The sequence below is a fragment of the Solanum lycopersicum genome, chromosome 11 (genome assembly GCF_036512215.1).
Source record: "Solanum lycopersicum chromosome 11, SLM_r2.1".
Taxonomy (NCBI): domain Eukaryota; kingdom Viridiplantae; phylum Streptophyta; class Magnoliopsida; order Solanales; family Solanaceae; genus Solanum; species Solanum lycopersicum.
In genome coordinates this window covers 12355612-12378265 of record NC_090810.1, presented here as the reverse complement: position 1 = coordinate 12378265, position 22654 = coordinate 12355612, and positions in this window count along the sequence as shown.

The following is a 22654-nucleotide window of genomic DNA, read 5'->3' as shown; positions in this document are numbered from 1 at the left end:
AGAAAAGATCGGTCACTTTCGAGCATGATGATGGACAGCAGCATTGTAAATCTATTTCTACAAGATCCCTCGTACAAAAGAAAGAAGATCTGTGTGCGTTCACTATTCCTTGTACAGTTGGGTTATTACGTTTTACGAAAGCATTATGTGATCTGGGGGCAAGCATAAATCTCATGCCCCTCTCGATTTACAAGAAGTTGGGTTTGGGGGATCCAATACACACAGCGATGCGGCTACTGATGGCTGATCGGATACTGAAAAGGACAATAGGGATACTCCATGATCTGCTAGTAAAAGTGGAGTCATTCATATTTCTGGTAAATTTTGTTATTCTTGATTGTGAAGTCGATTTTGAAGTGCCTACTATTCTTTGGAGGCCATTCCTTTCTACAGGTAGAGCCTTAGTTTATATGGAAAAGGGGCAGATGAAATTTCGGTTGAACAATCAAGAAGCCACCTTCAACATTTGTAGGACCATGAGGCAGAGTGGTGAACTCCAATCGGTATCCGTCATATCCCACAAAGAAAAGATGAAGAAGGAGAATGAACAAAAAAGTGCAAAACAAGAGTTTATGGTTGGGGATTTGGTGCTTGTAGACACTTCTGGGGTGCTTTGTCTTCCGGGAAAGCTCAAGTCCAAACGGATTGGCCCTTACTTGATTACCCAAGTATTCCCCCATGGAGCAGTAGAGTTAAAAGCCAAGGAGGGAGTGCGGTTTAAGGTGAATAGAGAACGAATAAAACCCTATTTCGGGCATGCTGAATCGGTGAATTAAGTGATAGAGGCATACCATCTTGATGAAGGCTGAGTAATCAAGTGTCCTCAGTCGTGCCGCGACATTTAATCAGGCGCTTGTTGGGAGGCAAGTCTTTTTAGTAATGGTAGCATTTTTCTACTAATGGGTTTTAAATTTTCAGGCACATCACCAGGAAATTCTACAGAAAATTACTCTGCAACAGTCACTGACGAATACAGCGACGAATCGTTTCACCCGCGACGGACTGTCGTATGCATCCTTCGTGCCAGGTACGTCTTGCTGTTATTCTCAAACAAGGGCACACACGACGGACCCAACGACGGATTTCACAACTGAGATGGACCGTCGTCAGGGAGTCATCGCGTCATTAATAAGGCGTACCCGACCCGAACGGCTATAGTCTTTTTCCAAATCATACCGTTTAAACTCCCCCAAACCCCTCATTTCACCCCCCATTCCTTCACTATTCCGCCTATTTCCCTCCCTTTTCAACTTCCAAAATCTCTCCCTCTACCAACCGATCATTATTCCTCAAAAATCCTCCAAAGCCCTAAAAGTTATCATCTACTAGTCAAAGTTGCTGTTGTGGGTGTCTTCTAGGTCACCTAATACTTTTCCATCTTGTTTTTCTCCAATTCTTAGGTACTATCTACTATGGCACCCAAGCAAGATCGAATATATGCACGCAGGCAATCGAAGTCTGTCGCCCCGTCTGCCCGCATGGTCATTGGCTCTGATGATGAGCGTGACCCCGAGTACGTGCCCCCCAGGCACTTCCACCCTTTCCCGTGCTTCACGTGCCACCACAGCAACACCCACAAAGGTGGCGTCTGGCGTAGTCACTGCCTCCCAGTCTGATGAGGAGTGCACACTGACCGGCACACCTTCTGGGTCAGCCACCAACAAAGAAGGAGCGTCTGGATCTTTAGGAGTTTCGTGGTTAGAGGAAGCCTCCGGCTCTGCTGAGGTTCCTGCACCCCCGACCGCTGCAGCGTCGGCCTCTTCTGATGAGGCTGACAGTTTGGAATCTACACCACGATGACTAGCTCATGCCCTCACCCCCGTTACTGACCAGCCCAACAGGTGGTGTCGACAGGCAATTTCAAGTCTACTCTGACGCCAAGTTCCTGAACGACAAAGGAATTATGACTCGAACACTCACATTGGAGCGGCGATTCCTTACAAGGAATCTCCCGACGATGCCTGAGATCCACAATCTCTTCACCAGGCATCGCCTGGAGTGGACAGCACGTCCGTTGGGACGTTATAGTGAAGAAATGATCCGACAGATCTACGCATCCTACGTAGCGACTCTCCGATCACAAATTGATAGGCGGGCTGCCCCCGCCAAACAGGCCCCATTGGAGCAGGTCTGAGTACGGGGCGTGCAGGTCGACATTTCCCTGCCTGCCATCCGCCGGTTTTTATACGGCGAGGGTGTTGATGATACTCGGACCCCTCTCACTGCCGAGTTTTACTACCGATGGCAGCTTGATAAAGATGTCCAGTTCCTGCGTGAGCCATCGCTGAGAGAGACCACCAAGAGGTGGATGGCCCTGCACCTGTCAGTTGATGGAGAGGGTGTTGACTGGGTGACCGAGCCAAAGGGGGCCATCAAGACGGCCAACCTAACTTTCACGGCGAAGTTCTTGTGGCTGATTGTCCGCCACTGCCTTTCCCCCACAGCCGCTGATAATATCGTTACATGGGATCGAGCAATATTGATGGCGACGATGATAGCCGGGTTTGAGGTGGATTTCGCGTGGCTTCTACAGGCAGTCATGCACGAGAGGGCTTTCAAAGTCACAACTACTTACCCTTTCTCGTGCATGATCTTTTCTCTCTGCAGGTCCACAGATGTGCCTATATGGCACGTAGATCAGCTCAAGACCCCTATTGGCACTTTTAATGTCGGCTATGATGAGGCTAATGAGTTTGCTCCACGCAGAAGGCCCCGTCCAGAGTTGCCCCACTTGCTGAAGATCTTGCTGATACGGTAGCCCAGGCCCGCACGGCTACACCGCCGTCCACTAACACTACCCCACTCGAGTGTATCCCGAGTAGTAGCACTGCCCCGAGCTCCTCTCGCACAGCCCCTCTACCCGCGCTGGTCCCGCTTGCTAGGGTCCAAAAATTCGAGGTGCAAATGGATACACTTCTGTATCATATCCAGCCGTGGATGTAGAGGTTTATTACCAAGGCAGAAGAGCACCAGGAGCGGAAAATGGTTCAGTATACAGAGGGGAAGATAGCTGAGGTTCACCTGCGCTTGGACGCCTTTAAGTTGCGAGTGCTAGCCCGGCCAGCCCCTCCGGTGGATGTGTCGACTCTTCAGGCTGCGGTCGTTAGTCTTCGCGCAGATATAGACACTATCTTAGAGTCTAGGGTGCCGGAGACTGAGGCCCCTTCTGTCGAGCCTACTCAAGACACAGTGTTGGCGGCCCTATTCACCACCTCAAAGATTCAACCACCTCTCCCTCGAGAGCATGCCAAGAGGCGTAGGGCTCGAGAAGAGAACAGGCACGAGCACTGAAGAAGGAGCGCCGTGAGATGGAGGCTGCAAGGAGAGCCTCACTTGCTGAGGAGGCGACGCACCAGATGAGAGGAGGAGAGTTAGCGGCTGGAGCGTCTAGCTCCAGAAAAGTGGAGATAGAGGGAGGCATTGCTGATAGTGCGGTTGTTGCTAAGGATACCACTGAGGGTGTCCAAATTGAAGAGGACGTGGGTTTCGGGGAACCGGACCCACCAGCTTGCTGATCGCCGGAGCTTTGCGCTACAGTTTTTCTTCACCTACCACTCTAGTATTTAAATTTTTTATGCATTAGGGACAATTACATGTTTTTTGTGAGTGCTAGGGTGAAGTCTGAGTAGCCCAATTCACTATCCTCTTTTGGGGTTTTCTTGCCTGTGTTCTTTTTCCCCAAAAGACTGATTACTTTTTCTTTTGAACCGACATGTCTATATATTTTGTACATAGTTTAATTCTGGAGAATAATGGCTAAAATGATATCCTGATAAATTGGAAAATGATGCATGACTAGGCATAGTAACTGATAAATATGTGGCTCTAAGCATGACATAGAGGTACACCATTGCATTACCCTAAGTCTAAAATTCGAACTAGGTGTCTGATAATCTGGTAGAGTGATCAGATGTCAAGTGAGTGTGAGGAAGATTTGAATAGTGCACTATTTGTACTGAGCTAGAACTTGCCTGGTTAGTCCTGCTAAAAGTAAGCTTTAATAGACAATTAGGAAAGGATCATAGGCCCTTATTCAATATAGCCCATTTTTAGCCTAAATAAAAGAAAACTAATGAAATTTATCCTTCTTTGATCCAAATAATCTAAGCTTAAATTAGACCTTTCTTTTTCACCCCAACTGATCTTTTCTTGGAATAATGTGTTGGCCCTGGTCCCTCCTTGGACATGTGCACCTCAGCTTATGCCAAAAGCATAAGTTGAGGGTGTCTATGGCACTAAACAACCTTCGTTATGGCCCTTACCCAACTTTGGGTATTGTGTACCTTGACTCATGGCAAAGCCATGAGTTGAGGGTGGCTATTATGAGGAATGCTCTGGAAAGTGGGGTTGAAAGAACAAAGAGAGAGAAAGAACAAAAGTAAAGTGACTCAAGAATTAGTTGAAAGATAAGTAAAGAAAAAGAAAAATATACAAGAAATACAAGCAAGCAAAGAAGAGAGTCACGTACACAAATGAAGAAAGAAGAGAAAATAGCAAGGTGAAAGAATATGAGAAACTGGGCAAGATAAAATGGTAGAAATGGTATGTTTAGTCGATATGTCAAGGAGGACAAAAATTCACTAATGTATTCCGAAATATAGCCTACCTGACCCTGAGCCTATGTTACAAGCTAAGAAAGTCCTATTGTGATCCTAAGGGTTGTATAGCGAACTTAAGGCAGTGAAAATAAGGGCAAGCTTATGGCAATAGGTTGAATGAGTGTGACTTTGTTCTGAGAGCAAGTGTTGAAAAGTAATCCTTATACTCAAACTGTCATTGTGTGAAAAATGAGGATTTTGTTTCAATGTGAGGACACTAGTTGCAATACCGGAAGAATTAGCATCTCGGTGAGAAATTGAAGATGATAGCTGTTAGTGTATGATGAGCTTGTGTCATGTTCTGATCCCACATATGTCAAGCCTAATAGTGATAGCATGCATAGATATGATGAGATTAATCGGGAATGATAGCTAAATGATTGCAAATGATAAAACAGGGATACTATTGTACAAAGATTTTGTATTGAGTCATAGTACGTCGCTTTAGGACAAACAACGAATTTAAGTTGAGGGTGTTGATATACCGTGGTTTCACGGTATTATTAATACTTTTTCCTTAAAGTTTAGTGTGTCCAAAAGACTTTTTGTGCTAATTTTTATATAAGTTTCTCCTTATTTGTAGGAAATCTGTCCAAAGATGAATGGCGGAGATTTTGAGCGAAGAAATGCAAAAGAGACCACCTACAGAGCTTGTGACGGTCCGTCGTGCTTGTGACAGTCTATAGGTGGAAGCGTAGTGCAGCTGCTGAAGGAAGATGGGGAAGTCTGACCAAGTGTGGGGTTACGGAGTCCATGACGGTCAGTCGTGTCTATGACGGTCCGTCCTACAGGTTCGTCATGAAGTTCAGAGAAGTAGTCCAGTACCCATATTCCAAGAGTTCAAGTGTTTTGAAACGAAGACCCTCGACGGACCGTTGTGGTTATGACGGTCCGTCATACTTGCCGTCGAGGGTAATGAAGAGAGCAGCAGAAAAAATTGCATAAGTATGGGACGACGGAGTCCATGACGCTCCGTCGTGACCACGACGATCCGTCGCAAGGTCCGTTGACCCAGCCGCGTTTTGGTAGATTTCTAGCAAATAGATTCCTTGTTTAATTAGGTATTTTATTTTCTATAAAGAGTTTGAAAAACCTCGTTTTTGAAGTTAGACTCCGTATTGTTAGACTCCGTACTGTTAGAATATGGATCATTATTAGACTCTGTGTATTAGTGTTAGACTCTTGATTAATTTGTAGACTCTTTGAGAGATTATGGATTATCTTGAGACTTTTATCATTGATTGTGGGTGATTTTTGCTGAATAATCAAGTGAACTTTCGGATTTTACTCTTTCTCATTGAATTAAGTACATGAATTCTTATCTAATATATTAAAATATTGTGATTATGACTATGAGTAACTAAACTCCATAACTAGGGTTGTGGGAATCATAGACAAATAATGAGATAAAAGCTAACTAAAATAACAATTCCAGAATAGTTTCTTGCATGTATTATTAATTCTTTTGCTTAGAAGTCTTTTTAACGGATGGCCAACGTTAGAACTCGCCTTAATGCTACTTGTTGGACCAAGGAGGTAGATAATAGGAAAAGAATTATCAACATATATTTAGTGTATACTATCTAATAGGCTAGTATTGATTTCTACGAGGTGATAACTTAGTCAAATATCGAATATGATGCTTAATATGAGGTAAATATAAGGGTTAGGATAGCAACACACGTAGCCGGACCAAGGTGCGGAGTGAGATTTTCTAGATGCCGGACCAAGGATTTAGAAACACATAACTTATCACTTTGCATGCAAGATACTATGAAAGAATTATTATAGTTAGAATTATCAAGTTATGAACCTGTGGGGAACACGTAACCCTAGTTACTTTGATTAATTGATTAAACTCCAATATTCAAAGTTGTTAAGTGTCTCTTTCAATTTCGTTAGTTATTTTCATTCATTTTGAAATAGAAACCCCCCTTTTATTGTTTTTTTATTTTCCAAGGAAGTCATTGACCGAACAATAGTAATAATAGGGTAAAGTTAAGTCTAAACTATTTTCCTCGTGGGAACGATCCCAACCTCACTAGTTGGGTTATTTACTTGATATGACCGCTTTACTTCTTATTTGAGAAGTAAGTTTGAGCGTATCAATAGTCAATGCACATTCTTAGAGGACCATCTTTCATCTTTGCGAACAATATTGGTGCACCCCATGGTGAAATACTAGGTCTGATGAAACCCTTATCTAAAAGGTCTTTCAACAGCTCTTTCAATTCCTTAAGATCTGCTGGAGCCATTCTGTAAGGAGGAATAGAAATAGGTTGTGTATCTAGAATGAGATCAATTCCAAAGTCAATTTCCCTTTCGGGAGAAACCCTGGGAAGATCTTTTGGAAATACTCCCGGAATTTCACAGACTACTGGAACTGACTCAAGAGATGGGGTTTCAAGGCTTGAGTCCTTAACCTGAACTAGATGATAAAGATAACACTTAGATATCATCTTTCTGGCCTTAAGGTAAGAAATAAATCAACCCATAAGAACTAGGTTACTACGCTTCCATTCTTAGATTGGTTCAATTTGAAACTGAAAACGAACAATCCTAGTTCTACAATCAACTGAGGCATAACATGAGTGTAACAAATCCATGCCTAGAATGACATCAAAATCTACCATTTCTAACTATAATAGATCTGCAGATGTGACTTTATTAGAGACTATGACATGGCAATTTTTTGTATACTCGTCTAGCTATAATTGGGTCACCGACTGGAGAAGAGACTGAGAAGGGTTCTAAGAGAGTTTCTGCACTAATACTGATTTGGACAACTATACAGAGTTAGAAAAGACAAAGTCATGTCTGTCATCTTTCCACTGAGTGAACCATATGTGAGTCACATCCTTGAGTTTGTAAGATGCCAATCTCAACTATTATTACTAATTACTGACATCACACCAAATAATTTCTTTACCTCATCAATGAACTTCTATGGGTCCTTACCAGCTTGCGATCCTAAAAATTTAGGCGGATTAATACTAACAAAATCATTAACTATGGATACCACTGATCGGTCATTTCTATTAGTAGGAAATAGAACCTACTGATTGTTCTGGTAGGTCATACTCTAAGCCAAAAGCTGAATTGGTGTTCGGAAACTCTGCATTTGAACTTCCTTATCTAGTACTGGAGGAACTGCCTTAGCATTGCGTGCATTAGCATTCCATGCCTAAGCTCTACAAGAAGGAATGATCTTAAGCGCACAACGTCAAGTTAGAATGGAATTTGATCATACCTTATGCACGATCAGAGTAACAAGTAAGTGAAGTTTTTCCTAAAACACTTTATAGCCTCCCTAACATTAGATGTGGTGCACTTCATACCCATGAAAAAGAATCTACTTAGTACGGACCTGAACCTACATCACAAGAAAATGTAGTGCACGTATGCGTCAGTACTTGAAAGGTACTGAGCATGTAGGATAGAGCTAAGCTTAAATAAAACATAACTAAGCAAGCACAAAAACAAGTATAATAATCTAAACGTGATGTGCTTATTTCTGAGCTAATTGGATGCAATTACCAACTTATAACATGCTGAAACTGAATACTGAATATAATAATAAATTGTTAATGTAGAGAGTCTGACTAAACTGTGGGAGCTACTAATAACCGATAATAAAACCACATGAGCTAAATGTGGGGTCTGATGTATACGCCCCATCGAGAGAACCCAATATACCCAGCCAAAGGTATAAAGACATGCTGGAGTGATCACTAAACTGATTGCACACAGAGGGGACTTACAACTTACTCGACTAGTAGTTTTGGGACTATTGGGTACGAAAAACCCTAGTCCAACTCTGTATTATGCTACTCCCAATAAATTATATAAATTAGCTTATTATATCTATATTTCTGTAAAATATTGGAAAGCCCGAAACTAAACATTCAAACTGAGAATGCAACAATTAATCTGGTAATTATGCATTCATAACTGAGGCATGTATATCTGAAGTGTCTGAAATTTATTACCTAGCATGGGTAATTCAAGAACTAAAGAAATACAAAGTTAGGGTTCTGAAATTAATGCAATAAAATGAATAATAACATGATAATCTGATTTGGAACATATAACTAATAAGTTCATGAAGTTCTAGAAACCCTATATCTAATCATGATATGGGAATTAAGAATTTGACTGAAAACTACAGACCCAATGGGTGAAAGGAACCCACTAGTGAAATCTCACATACCTGGTGATCAAATCCACAGAAAAATACTTAAGTTTCGGGGCTGGAACTGTAGGAGCTTGTGGCGTTCTTGAACTAGGGTTCTTGAGATTTTTTTTCTCCTCTCTTGCTTCTAATTTTTTAAGTTTTAATTTAATGATTTAACTTGGATATGTTTTAATTATTTTTCTAGGCTTAAACTGACTAAAAACTGATGATATGTTGCTTCTAAGTTTTTAAGTTTTAATTTAATGATTTAACTTGGATATGTTTTAATTATGTTTCTAGGCTTAAACTGACTAAAAACTGATTATTTAGAGTCAAAACGACATAATTTATTGTTTAAACGGAGTGGGAAACGTCAGAAAGACCCCTCAGAAGGTTTCTGTCGGGCCTCACGACAGGCAGGATTGACGGTCCGTCATATGCCCAACGCCCCATCATTGGGTCCTTCGTGAGGGCTTATTCATAAGGCCTTTACTAAAATGAGCATAACTTTTTACTCGAAGGTTTGATTTTAGCATGGTTGGTGTCTATGGAAAGATAATTCAATTATCTATATATGGGTATGTCATGAGAGACCTAATTCATTTTGTTTTAAGAGTTATGATAATGTTAAAATGACCCAACTGCATTTCCCATTAACTGGCTGCAAATTTTCCATCTATGATCAGACCCACATACCGTAGGTCCACTTACGAACCATGATGGTCATCCATAGCTCTTGTTAGAGAGTTGTTGAAGGGAGTCTTGATTGACGGTCACGGACTTCGTACCGTCGTTTCACCTACGGACCATAAGTCCGTCCGTCGTCCAATACTTAACCAATTTGTCTAGGCTGAAATTTTTGGGAGTTTCAGATGCCATCGATGGTTGTGCAGGACAGACCGTGGTTCAGGCTACGGTCCGTTGATGCCACCATTGGTAGCACCTACAGATTTTTTTGAAAAACTAATTTTTGGTTTGTTTTGGCTATGGGTGTAACATTTTGTAGAGGGCTTCCCATCCATTGCATCACCATTAACTAGATTGACACAAAAGGAGTTGAATTTTGAATGGTCTAACGAGTGTGGGGTTAGTTTACAAAAGCTCAAGACTTTATTGACTACTGGTCCAATTTTGACCCTACCCATGGAGGGAGAGGGTTTTGTTGTATATTGTGATGCTTCTCGGATTGGTCTGGGTTATGTATTGATGCAGAAGAAAAAGGTGATAGCTTATGCTTTGAGGCAGTTTCAAGTTCATGAGAAGAACTAGCCTATTCATGATTTAGACATGGCTGTTGTTGTGTTTGCATTGAAGATTTGGAGGCATTATCTTTATGGTGTGCATTGTGAAATGTTCACGGATCATCGTAGTGTCCAGTATAAATTCAATCAGAAGCATCTCAATTTGAGGCAGCTGAGATGGTTGGAGTTGCTAAACGACTATGATATGACTATTCTTTATAATCAAGGCAAGACAAATGTTGTAGTAGATGCCTTGAACTGAAAGGCGGTAAGTATGGGTAGTCTAGCCATGTTACAGGTTGACGAGCGTCCTTTAGCTAGGGTTGCTCAATCCTGGGCCAATAGCTTTGTGAGACTTGATATTTCAGAACCTGGTAAGGTGTTGGCTTATATGGAGGCTAGGTCATCCTTGCTAGAACAGATTCGGGCTCAACAGTTTTATGATGGTGATTTATTTAACATTAGATATAAAAGAAAAACAAAGGCTGAAATTCTTGATAATGAGGGAGTTTTGAGGTTTAAGGGTCGTATTTGTGTTCCTTCAACAAGTGATTTGACTAGATTGATCATGGAGGAGGCCCATAGTTCAAGGTACTCTATTCATCCAGTGTTTGATGCATTTGAGGTAAGACCGTGGGGTACAGATTGGTTGAGGGAGTCCTTGGACAAGGTCAAGTTGATCCAAGATACACTTCACATGGCTCATAGTAGGCAAAAGAGTTATGCATATAGGAAGGTTCATGATTTGGAATTTATGGTTGGAGAGAAGGTTCTATTAAAGGTTTCACCCATGAAAGGTGTGATGAGATTTGGAAAGAAGGTCAAGTTGAGCCCAAGGTATATTGGTCCTTTCGAGATTGTGGAGCGTATTAGTGAAGTGGCATATCAGTTGGATTTGCCACCAGGTTTGTCAGGTGTCCACCTGGTATTTCATATTTCAATGTTGAAGAAGTATCATCAGAGTGGTGCTCATGTGATTCCATGGGATTCAGTGTTACTTGATCAGAATTTGACTTTTGAGGAAGAGCCGATAACTATTTTGGATAGGCAAATTTGGAAGGTGAGGTCAAAAGAGATTGCTTCAGTAAAGGTTCAATGGAAGCATCGTCTCGTGGCTACATGGGAGACAGAGTCAGACATGACAAGTAAATATCCTCGGCTTTTTGAGAATTTAGGTTAGCTCTTTATTTTTTCGTTTGGGATGAACGTTTATTTAAGTTGTAGGTGATATAATGACCCGCTAGGTCGTTTTGAGAAATAGGACTATTTTGGATCTTTCTGAAAAATCAAAGAGGTATTTTAAACTATTTGATAAATAGGAGTACTTAGTTGATATATATATCTACATTATAATTAATATTCTTGAATAGTAATTGGGTCAAATTCATATTTTTTTAATAACCCTTACCATTTGACTATAAAATTAAAACAGATAAGTAAGGTTATTTTAGAAGAAAAAACAATAGAGGTTAGAAACTACCTGGAAAAAAGAGGAATCAAACGCCTACAAAGAACATTAATTTCCAGGTAAACCAATCGAAATTAATAAATAATTATATATAATTGTATGGTGAACTTGTAGTAATATAATAAACTAAGATTTTTAGAGGTGATTAAATCGCAGGGTAGTTACTGTAATGCATATTTTATTAAACTTCAAAGTTACATAGGGTTGATTGGGATAATGATGACCAATGATTACTTAATCATTGGATACATTAGATTTCTCATGCATTTATATGTATAATTCTTTAAAAAGTTAGACACTTGACAATATTCATTTGAAGAAAAGAAAGAACGTGGTCTCGGCATTACTGTATTCTTTGGTTCTCTTAATTGATTCTTATTTGTATTTATTTTATCAAATTATGATACTAGTTTTTCAAATATCGAGATAGGTAATTAATTTTTAGGAGTACATTATGATTTAACATTGAATTCTAGGGTATTTGGATAGGTTAAAGATAAGTTTTTGGCTTGAAATTTAGCAAGTACGATAATTTTGGCATACAAATTATATCAAGATTTGGAGCTTGAATAGAAGTATGAGTGAATTTTAGGGTCTATGATAGACACATAATAATATGAATGTCTACAAACTCTCTAACTTATGAATATTGGATCATTGGTAGATCATGACATTTCAAAACTTTGCGAAAAGTAAAGGAACTATCTTGAAGATTCGTGACACGAATTCGGCACTTGAGGTATGTTAAGACTTTTTAGACTTGTTGAAGGACGAATTCCTAATTAAATATAAAAATTGATAATAGACAAAGTGGTAAGGGCGAAAGATGGGGGTCTCATATCAATGGTGTGACGGGCATTGGTACGAGTACCGGTGTTATAAAACAGAAAGTTACTACTATAGAATGCGGATTGTAATTTGAGAATTTCCAAAGCATATGGACATTAGCTGATATATTATTGACTTGAAATTATTGTCTGATTGTGTTTTCTTTATTACACCCGTATAGTTGTGATAATTGAGATAGTTATGTATTATGTTGATATTGATTGAGTGAGATGCATCATCATCCTCTTATATTTGAATAATATTGTGTACATGCATTAACATGGGATTGGGCATAAGTTGGGCACGTGGAGATCGTCCGTGCTGGGGATGGTGAGATGTTAATATTGTAATTTGGGAACGTAGAGACCGTCCGTGCGGAAATTGTTTGATATTATGATAGTTGTTTGAGATCGTCTTCACAGATTGGTGGAGATCGTCCGTGTCGGTATATGGACCTCTCGAGTCCCGATGGGTCATGAGCTCTCGATGTACTTCCGAGGAGTATCATGTATATACGGTTGAGTGAGTACTGGGTATTCTGAGACATATCACTACATGATATATATTGCATTGCATTTCATCACATTGTTCATTCTTGATGATTATATGTTTTTGTATAGAATTTGGAAAGTACTTGATGTTTGATTACCTTTATTGATGAAACTTAAATAGTAAGTGTATTATATATATACTTATATAATTTAAAATTTTTATTTATTTCTTATATAAACTCCCGTCACTATTTCTTCATTGTCTATCAATGAGACATATTGGCTACACGTGGTTTCAACTCATACTACACTTGTTTCACTCTCTGTGGTGCAAATTCAATTCCGAGTAGGAGCACATCTAGAGGAGCAGTTTGAGTCCGAGTTTGGAGTGTCTTGGAGTTGTGGTGAGGTGCTTGGTTGTTCTCTGGCCCACACCTCCTTCTATCTTTTAATTATTCTGTTATTCACAGGCATGATATCCCTTATGTTAGATTTGTCATTTTAGTTCCAGACTTGCATCGTATTTTAGAAGTTTTTGTACTTATGACTCTAATTTTTGGGTAGTAATTTTTTTTTCAGTTTTCCGCATTCGTACTTATAAGAAACTTAGAGTTGGAGATTAGGATAATTGTTGTCTTTTCACTCATTAGTTAGTTAAGATTGTTTAAATATGTTTGTTGTCTTACCTATTGGTTGGGAACATAGGTGCCATCATGACTCATGATTTTTGGGTCGTGACATTCACCTAAGAAAATTGGATCAAATTAACTTTCTCATAATTGAAAGAAATAATTTCTTAATAGTAAAGTATATTTTTCAGTAGAATCTATAATTACTACTACAAAAAATTATCTAGGTAGTCATTTGATATAAGTATTCTCGAGAATAAACATATTTAACTAACAAATAGTGTCGTTCACCTTTTTTGTCAGTGTGTGTTATCTTGTTTGTAACAATTTCAAGTCCCTTGTAAACTTGCATTTTATTCAAGTTTATTATTTCTCCTCGAAAATTGGTGGCAAAGTCAACATAGAGACAGGATTTTCCCGTTCGTGTGGCCCCCATTATGAAGATCACTTTCTTCTTGTTGAACTCATCATTGTTGATGAAAGTATTCCTTTTATCTACACACAAAAAAAATAGTTTGTAATAGTGAATTCATAAAGTGTGACATTAAAAAATCTTGTAAATATAAAGCTAGTAGTAGAAACCTTGCTTGACTTGGAATATACTATCTAAAAATATAAAATATTCTTGATGGTGGATGTGAAAAAAAATATCATACAGCTTTTATAGTAAAATCTTTTTGTGGACTTACTAATTGACATACCGATTTCATATTTACTGATATATTTTACGATAAGATTGACTTTCAAAAGCTTATAGATATGTCAACTTGAATTTTGTAATTATTTTTAAATATATATTAGGATAAAGTTATTAGAGTATGTTGTTAAGAGATCACATTGAGCTAGGCTTTTATGGTAAAAATATGATTTTTATAGACTTATTAATTATTAAACCAAATTAAATATATATAAATTCATATATTTCAGAATAAGAACAGTTCATTAAAAATTTAGAGATATGTCATCTTAAATTTTGGCAATTAAGCTTAAATTATTTTAGGATGACGTTTGTAGATGTATATGGTTATGATATCACAATTAGTTACAAAAGGATTGTACAAAGAACTCAATAATATTTTAGACGGATTATAATCAAGTGATAATGCGTCAAATCTTACAGTATTCATCGACACATTATAAGTGTTAAGTCTAATTCCATAAGAGGAAATTTAACAATTATCGATAACTATTTCAATTACGAGTATTTATATTAACTTGTGCACTATATAATAATAGAAAAGGACTTTATTGAAACAATATTTAATCACCGTGATAGAATTAAGTAGAATATATTTATTACCGACAGATTACAAATTTACTATTTTATGTTGTTTGTCTATGTAACATGTTTAAGTATTGAGTTAAGAATTCCATCCTTCAAAATCCATTTAGGGTGGAATCTTCCCGAACATGCATGGTGATTTATTGTTTTATCACTCTATTAGATTGACATTATGAGTGATCTCATATAATTGTGTACGTACGTATTTGTAATAATATATATTAAATATAGAAGACTTGGACTTGGACTTGGATCTTGGGCTTGGATCGAAACTTTTAATACATATTTAATCTATAGATAAGAATTTTTTTACAGACAAGAATAATATATTTAGAAACAAGAGTCATCTCATACATATATATTTGTAATACGATGCAAACTGTACAAAATAGGTCAAAAATAAAGAGAACAAAATAGAAGATGGCGGTAATGACAGTGTATGTACACTCAATAATAATATCGTTATGATCGTTTTTGAGAAATCTCTTCACAATATCTAGGCATGGTTACAAAATAGTATTCGTCCATGCTTCGTAAAGATCTTCTTCTCTTTCTTATTTGAAAACGTCCGTAGCAATAGTATGATGCATTGACCACATTTTCTCGCTTATTAATCGTTGAATCTTGTCAAGTTGGTTACAAATTAACATACGAGTATTACGCTTGATACGTGAAATTGAAGCTTGAAGAATCATCTACTCTGATTCATCACCTCTATCTACATTTGTTTCTTCCCTTAAATATCAATCCATTTCAGGGACACCGATGGACAGTCGGATTCCTTTAGTGTAATATGCATCTGGAATGAAAATTTGTCGCACCTCATCCACTAGCCCTGCATGCAACACAAATTTAAAAAAGAGTTTTATTTAGGATAACATATATTGATAACCAAAAGTATTATTAAGAAAATTGTATAAGAAAAGTTTTTAGCTAGCTGCATGATAGTATATCTTGATTAATACATAAAATAATTACAAAATTACCTTCTTTGACCATTTGATCACCACGCATGTCAACTCTACAGTTCAAGACTTATTGCTCAACATCAATCCAAATAAAGCAACAATCATACTTATATTTGAACATGAGCAAATGATCTTCCACAAGTTTTTCAATATACAAATTTGACCCTCCAAAAATATTTAGAACACGTTGAGTCTTCAGTATTTTTTCTACATAGACGACAGCTTGCAATCAAAAATCTTCAGTTGTTAAGTCCTAATCTGGTTCAATTTCACCTAAGAAAATATAATCACGTTAACTTTCTCAGAATTGAAAGAAATAATTTTTTAATAGTAAAGTATATTTTTCACTAGAATCTACAATTACAACTATAAAATTATCTAGGTAGTCATTTGATATAAGTATTCTTGAGAATAAACATATATACCTAAAAAATAGTGTTTTACACCTTGTGTCTCAGTGTGTATGATATTGTTTGTAAAAATTCCAAATCCCTTGTAAACATGCATTTTATCCGAGTTGATTATTTCTCTTCGAAAATGGGTGGCAAGGTCAACAGAGAGATGAGATTTTCCCGTTCCTGTTGCCCCCATTATGAATATCACTTTCTTCTTGTTGAACTCTTCATTGTTGATGAAAGTATTCATTTTATCTACACCAAAAAAAAATCAGTTTATAATAGTGAATTCATAAAGTCAAACATTAAAAAATCTTGTAAATATAAGCTTGAAAGTAGAAACCTTGCTTGACATGGAATAAACTATCTAAAAATATAAAATTATCTTGATGGTGGATGTGAAAAACAAATTACATTCAGCTTTTATAGTAAAAAAAATTGTGGACTTATTAATTGACATACCAATTTAATAATTACTGATATATTTTAGGATAAGAATGACTTTTAAAAGTTTATAGATACGTCAACTTGAATTTTCGTAATTATTCTTAAATATATTTTAGGATAAAGTTAGTAGTTACGTTGTTAGGAGATCATATAGACCTGGGCTTTTATAGTAAAAATGTGATTTTTATAGACTTATTAATTAGTAAACCGAATCAAATATATATAAATTCATATCTTTTAGAATAAGAATAGTTCATTAAAAAATTTAGAGATATGTCATCTTAAATATTGGCGATTTAGCTTAAATTATTTTGGGATGACGTTTCTAGATGTATATTCTTATGAGATCATAAGTAGTTATAAAAGGATTATACAAAGAACTCAATAATATTTCTGATGGAATATATTCAAGTGATAATGTGTCAAATCTTACACTATTCAACAACACATCATAAGTATTAAGTCTAATTCCATAAGAGGGAAGTGAACAATTATCGATAAATATTTCAATTACGAATATTTATATTAACTTGTGCACCATATAATAATTGTTGGGTTTTAAAAAAATGTGAATGGAAAATGAAGAGTTGCGACTTTTATGAAGAGTTGTGACTTTTATGAAAAGTTGCGACTAATATGAAAAGTTGTGACTTTTATGGAAAGTTGTGACTTTTATGGAAAGTTGTGACTTTTATGAAAGGTAACGACCTTTCTGAAAGATTGTGACTTTTCCAAAGGTTTGTGACCTTTCTTGTAAGGCAGAGTAAGAACATTTTTGCACTACTCTTTGTTTTCTATAAATAACATTTCGCACTACCCTTTGTTTTCTATAGATTAAGGGATTTCCTTTCATTTTAATATAGAATTCATGGACTTCTTCTTCAACTACTAAATCTAGTATTCTAAGTGTACTTTACTGTCGTTGAGTGGTTCACTGACAGCGGAGTTTTTGGTATCTATACTCTGGTGATTGAGATCATTTTACAAGGGGAGGTCATATTCCAAATCAAACCTCGAATACTAGAGGAGAATAATTTCCTTAAGGGGACACTGTGAGTTCAGTGGACTTCATCTTTTTCCTATTAAAATTTTCCAGATTCTGGTACATGTTTTACAAGTTTTAGATTTGTGAATTAATTTCAGTTCTTCTATTCCTTTGTTCTTCACTGGTTCATTAAACTTGGTAACTTCATGTTTCTGCAAAGTTTGTTGGAATCAGAAAGATTCTTTAGACACATATTAACAACAATTCTTTTTTAAGAAAAATATTTCGTGTAATTTTTAAAAAATATATGTTTTTGATTCTAGTTTCACTACTAGTTTTAATTTTTTAGTTGTGAAAATGTTCTTAACTTTGATATTTTACAAAGATTTTAAAAGTTTTGTTCTAAGTATGTTTGGAATACAAGATTAACAACAATCTTTAGGAAATTATTATACTGTTAATATTTTTTGTATTCTACTTATTGAGAGAATCTTAGCATGGAAGTAGAAGATAAATGCATTACTTCTCCAAAATTCGTTGCTTTGTTTAGCAAGGTCGAAGTGAGAATGTAACAGAAAATTTTTATGATATTCCGTTTAAAGATTACCAGGTAACCTTCTTATTAAATTATCTAAGGAGAAAAATAGTTTCTAAGAAATCATCTTTGATTTTTTTTAATTATGTGTATCTTTTGAAAAATATCTGCAAACCATATGTTGTGGAATGAATTTTACTTAGCAAATATTGTTGCTTTTAAAATTCTTTAGTTTGCAAAAATGAGAGATGCATATTTTTGTTTGATAAAATAGTATGTCAAAATGTTATAGTTGGAAGACTATTTGATAAGAAAAACATTTCTATGTGATAAAGAATATGTGTTATTCTATTTGAAGAAAAAAAAGACTTTTGTAGTTTTCTACTCCATGAGAAATGTTAGTGTGTATGATTTTTGTAGACTAAAAACTTTTGTGGTTTTATACTTTTGATAAATTGGACTATGCAATTGGTTTGAAGAATATAAAAACTTCACATAATAAGTCAGTATTGTACTTTTGATTTTCTGTAAACTTCAATGTAATATAGAAATAAATGTACAATTTTTTTGTCCTTATTGTTAGTATTTAAAATACTAAGTGGTATGTCTATTTATGATAGATGAAAAATACCAGTGACTTAGAATTTGTGATTTTGTGTCTCTATGGAATGAACTTTGACATGTGTAAACATTGTCAAAGAGAATTGTTGCACTATAATTCTTTCGTAGAATAATGTTTCTAACATAAAAGTATGTGAAAAAAATATTTTCAAAAAATTGAAAAATATTTTTGAGATCACATTTGAAATGGGGGGGTTATTTGCTAATGATTAGACTCGGTATCTAATTTAACTTTGGACCAAAAGATATGAAATTTAATGATACTTTTGTATTATGTTATACCCACAAAATTCTTGGAGTATATTTGGTATTGTGGTTGTTGAGTTTCTCTATTACTAGTATATAGTGTGAGTAGTATAAAACATCCAAATTATATATATACTTGTTCAAAATAATTGTGTTCTTTTATAGAAAAAAAATATCACTTAAAATGTTGTGATTTTTCATGAAAAGATATGTCTATTATAATAAAAGTATTTGCATAGACACGAATATTGGTGAAAAGTCATTTGTTATGATTTTGTAAAAATAACATTTGAACTATATTGTCTTTATGGAACACGATGAAACTTTGTTTATGGGTAGTTCTATAACAATCATATTGAAAGTTATGCAAATGTCCTTCTGAAAAGGACATTTAACAATCGAAACAATGTTTGTATCACACAAAATTCTAAGAAATAGGAACAAAATATTAGTGAGGAAAAATCTACCTCGCGAAGAGCTTTTCGAACTCAATATTTTTATATGTTTCTACTTGCTTGAGTCAATGTTTGTGACATGAACACTTGGGGCATGTCAATTACAAAACCTTGTAAGGAAAACTGATCAACTTAGATGTTTTGCCTAACTTTGAGTGCAATAAATAAAAATGTCAAGTTTTTGTGGAATCTAAATATGTTGAGCATTCTTATAAATCTGTTGAAAGGAATTCTAATCCCTTAGAATTGATTTACACTGACATTTGTGATATGAAGCTAACACCATCTCATGATGGGAAAAAGTATTTGTTATTTTTATTGAGAATTGCATTAGAAAGTGTGAAAAAATATAAGAAGTGATAAGAATGGAGAGTATAAATCTCATAGTGCAAAAATATGTTTGGAAAGTGGAATATCTATCAAACTACTGCCATATTCACCTCAATCTAATGAAAAATCGAACGTTGAAAGAAATGATGGATGCATTATTTATAAGTTCGGGTTTACACAAAACTTGTGTGGAGGAACTATCCTTACTTCAAAAGGGAACAATAAAAAGTTGTCTTTTTAGAAAGAAAGCAATTTTGTTTGATCAGAATACAATATTTTCCATATGAGAAATAGAAAGGAAGGAAATCCAACTTGAAATATTTCAAAGTGTGGGGGTATCTAGTCAATGTCCAAGTTCCTATTCCTAAATAATTAAAATAGGACCTATGACTGTGGACTGTAAAATTAGACTTGAGTAGTCTAGAGAAGAGTCTAAAAGGCCTAGGAAATGAAAAAGATAATGTACTTAATAAAGAGATTCAGAGGCTTAGTAAATGTCAAAGGACATTTACTTCCTTCAAATATGATTTTGTAACATTTCCTGTGTCTTTTGTAGACTCATTCTTTGGAAAAATGGTGTCAATAAACAATATTGGAAGTTAATTAATCTTCTTCAAGAAAATAAACCTTTGGGTTCAAAGTGAATCTTTAGAAGGAAAATAACATTTGATGGAACTGTTGAAAATATTAAGTAAGACTTTGCGTCAAAAGCTTTAGATGAAAAAAAACAAGATTTTGATCTTGTCGATATATATACTCGTTAGTAATTAGAATTACATCCATTCGGATACAAATATTATTAGTGTGGTATATGACCTCAAAATTCATCAAATAAATGTGAAAAGAACTTTCTTAAATGTAGAATTGGAGGAAGAAATTTACATGGAACAAGCGGAGGGTTTTGTGGCTCCTGGTAAATAAAAGAAAGTGTATGAACTTGTTAAGTCACATTATGAAAGCACCCAAACAATGACATAACCTAATCAATCCATGTCGGAAAATGGATTGAAGAATGATGGATGTGATAAATGTGTTAACATTAAAATGATAAGGTCATGGTTTGTTTGTATATTGGTGATATGTTGATCATCAATAGAGACACTAATGACATAAATGCTACTAAACGTATTTAATAAAGCAAGTGGAATGAAAAATGTTGGAGTTGCTAATGTGATCTTAGATATAAAAATTAGTAGAACTCCATAATATTTAGCATTTTCACGGTCTCATTGCATTGAAAAGGTACTTAACTAGTTCAAATATTTGGATGTCAATATTGTCAAGTCTCTAATATATGTGAACTTTGCATTTCAAAAGAGTGAAAACAATAGTGACTCACAATTGGATTTTTCTAGAGTTTTGGGAAGCATGATGTATATCATATAGTGTGTGCGATCAGATATAGCATTTGCTATTTTAAACTGAGTCGGTTCACAAGTGATCCCAAATAAATTCATTAGATGACAACAAATAGAGTTTTGGAGAAATTAAAATAATACTTAAAATTGTATCTTGCATTATAACAATATCCAACAATATTGAAAGATATAGTGATGCAAATTGAGTTATCGGACGAATGAAGTATAATTCACTAGTGGATGTGTATCTACTATTGGTAGAGGAGCAGTCTCTTAGAAATATTTCAAAAGAGATATGTATCACTAGCTCTACAATGTTGTTTCAGCTAGGTGCTCTAGATATGGTCGGTGAATAAGTTGAAAGACTCTGGAATTTTTTTATAGATATTCTATTTGGGCCCAAACAATTGGAATTAGTATGCATACACTTTCACAGTTAAGATGCAATAGGTTGGGCATGGAGCATGACGTATAACGAAAAGTCTCGTCAAATACGACATAAACATGATATCGTTAGAAAACTACTCTCTAGTGGAATTATCATAATTTACTATGTAAAGTCAAAGGATAATGTGTCGGATCCACTTACGGAAAGGCCTAACTAGAGAGGAAGTTAAAAGATCATCTAAGGGAATGAATTTATGACTTTGGACAAGTCATCATGGCGGTAACTCTATCTAGCAGACTGGAGACCCCAAGAGCTAGATTCAAGGAGAAAAACAAAGTTGTGAATGACGGTTCAGCATTTTCAACAAACTCAATCCATTCTCATTATGAAGACAATGCTCAAGGACAAGGATACAACATTAAGACTTTTTAATGGGTTAATAAAGCTAAATGGTTTTAATGATTTTCTAAGTTAGGCAGAATTGACCAAATAGTGTATCTACGCGATAACACGGTTAGGAATCACCTATGTGAGTGTGAAGTGTAAGCCGCTTCAAAGAAGATGATTGTCAAAAGCCCATCTCTCTATACACTCATAAAACAAGGAGGTTTTCATGTCTAAAAAGAACACAACCGTAAGAACCATAAATGATAAAGGGTTAATTGTGTGACATATGGTTGTCAAGGTATACACCAAAGTTCGATGGTTCAAAGATATCGCATCTACCAATTGACCGAGTATATTTTACATATGTTCACTAGGGAAAGTCCAAGGGGAAACCTACTTATCCAGATGCAATTAATTCTTGCTTGTAAAATACACATACTTGTCCGTTTCTCTGTCTTCGAGTCATTCCCCAATCATGCGAGGAATTATTGGATTTTAAAAAGGTGTGAATGGAAAATGAAGAGTTGTGACTTTTATGAAAAAATTGTGACTTTTATGAAAAGTTGGGTCTCTTATGGAAAGTTGAGGCTTTTATGAAAGGTGACGGCCTTTTTGAAAGCTTGTGACTTTTCCAGAGGTTTGTGACCTTTCCAGTAAGGCACAATAAGAACATTTTCGCACTACCCTTTGTTTTCCATAAATAACCTTTTCGCACTACCCTTTTTTTCTATAAATTGAGGGATTTCCTCTCATTTTAATATATAATTCATGGACTTCTTCTTCAACTACTAAATCTAGAATCCAAAGTGTACTTTACTGACGTTGAGT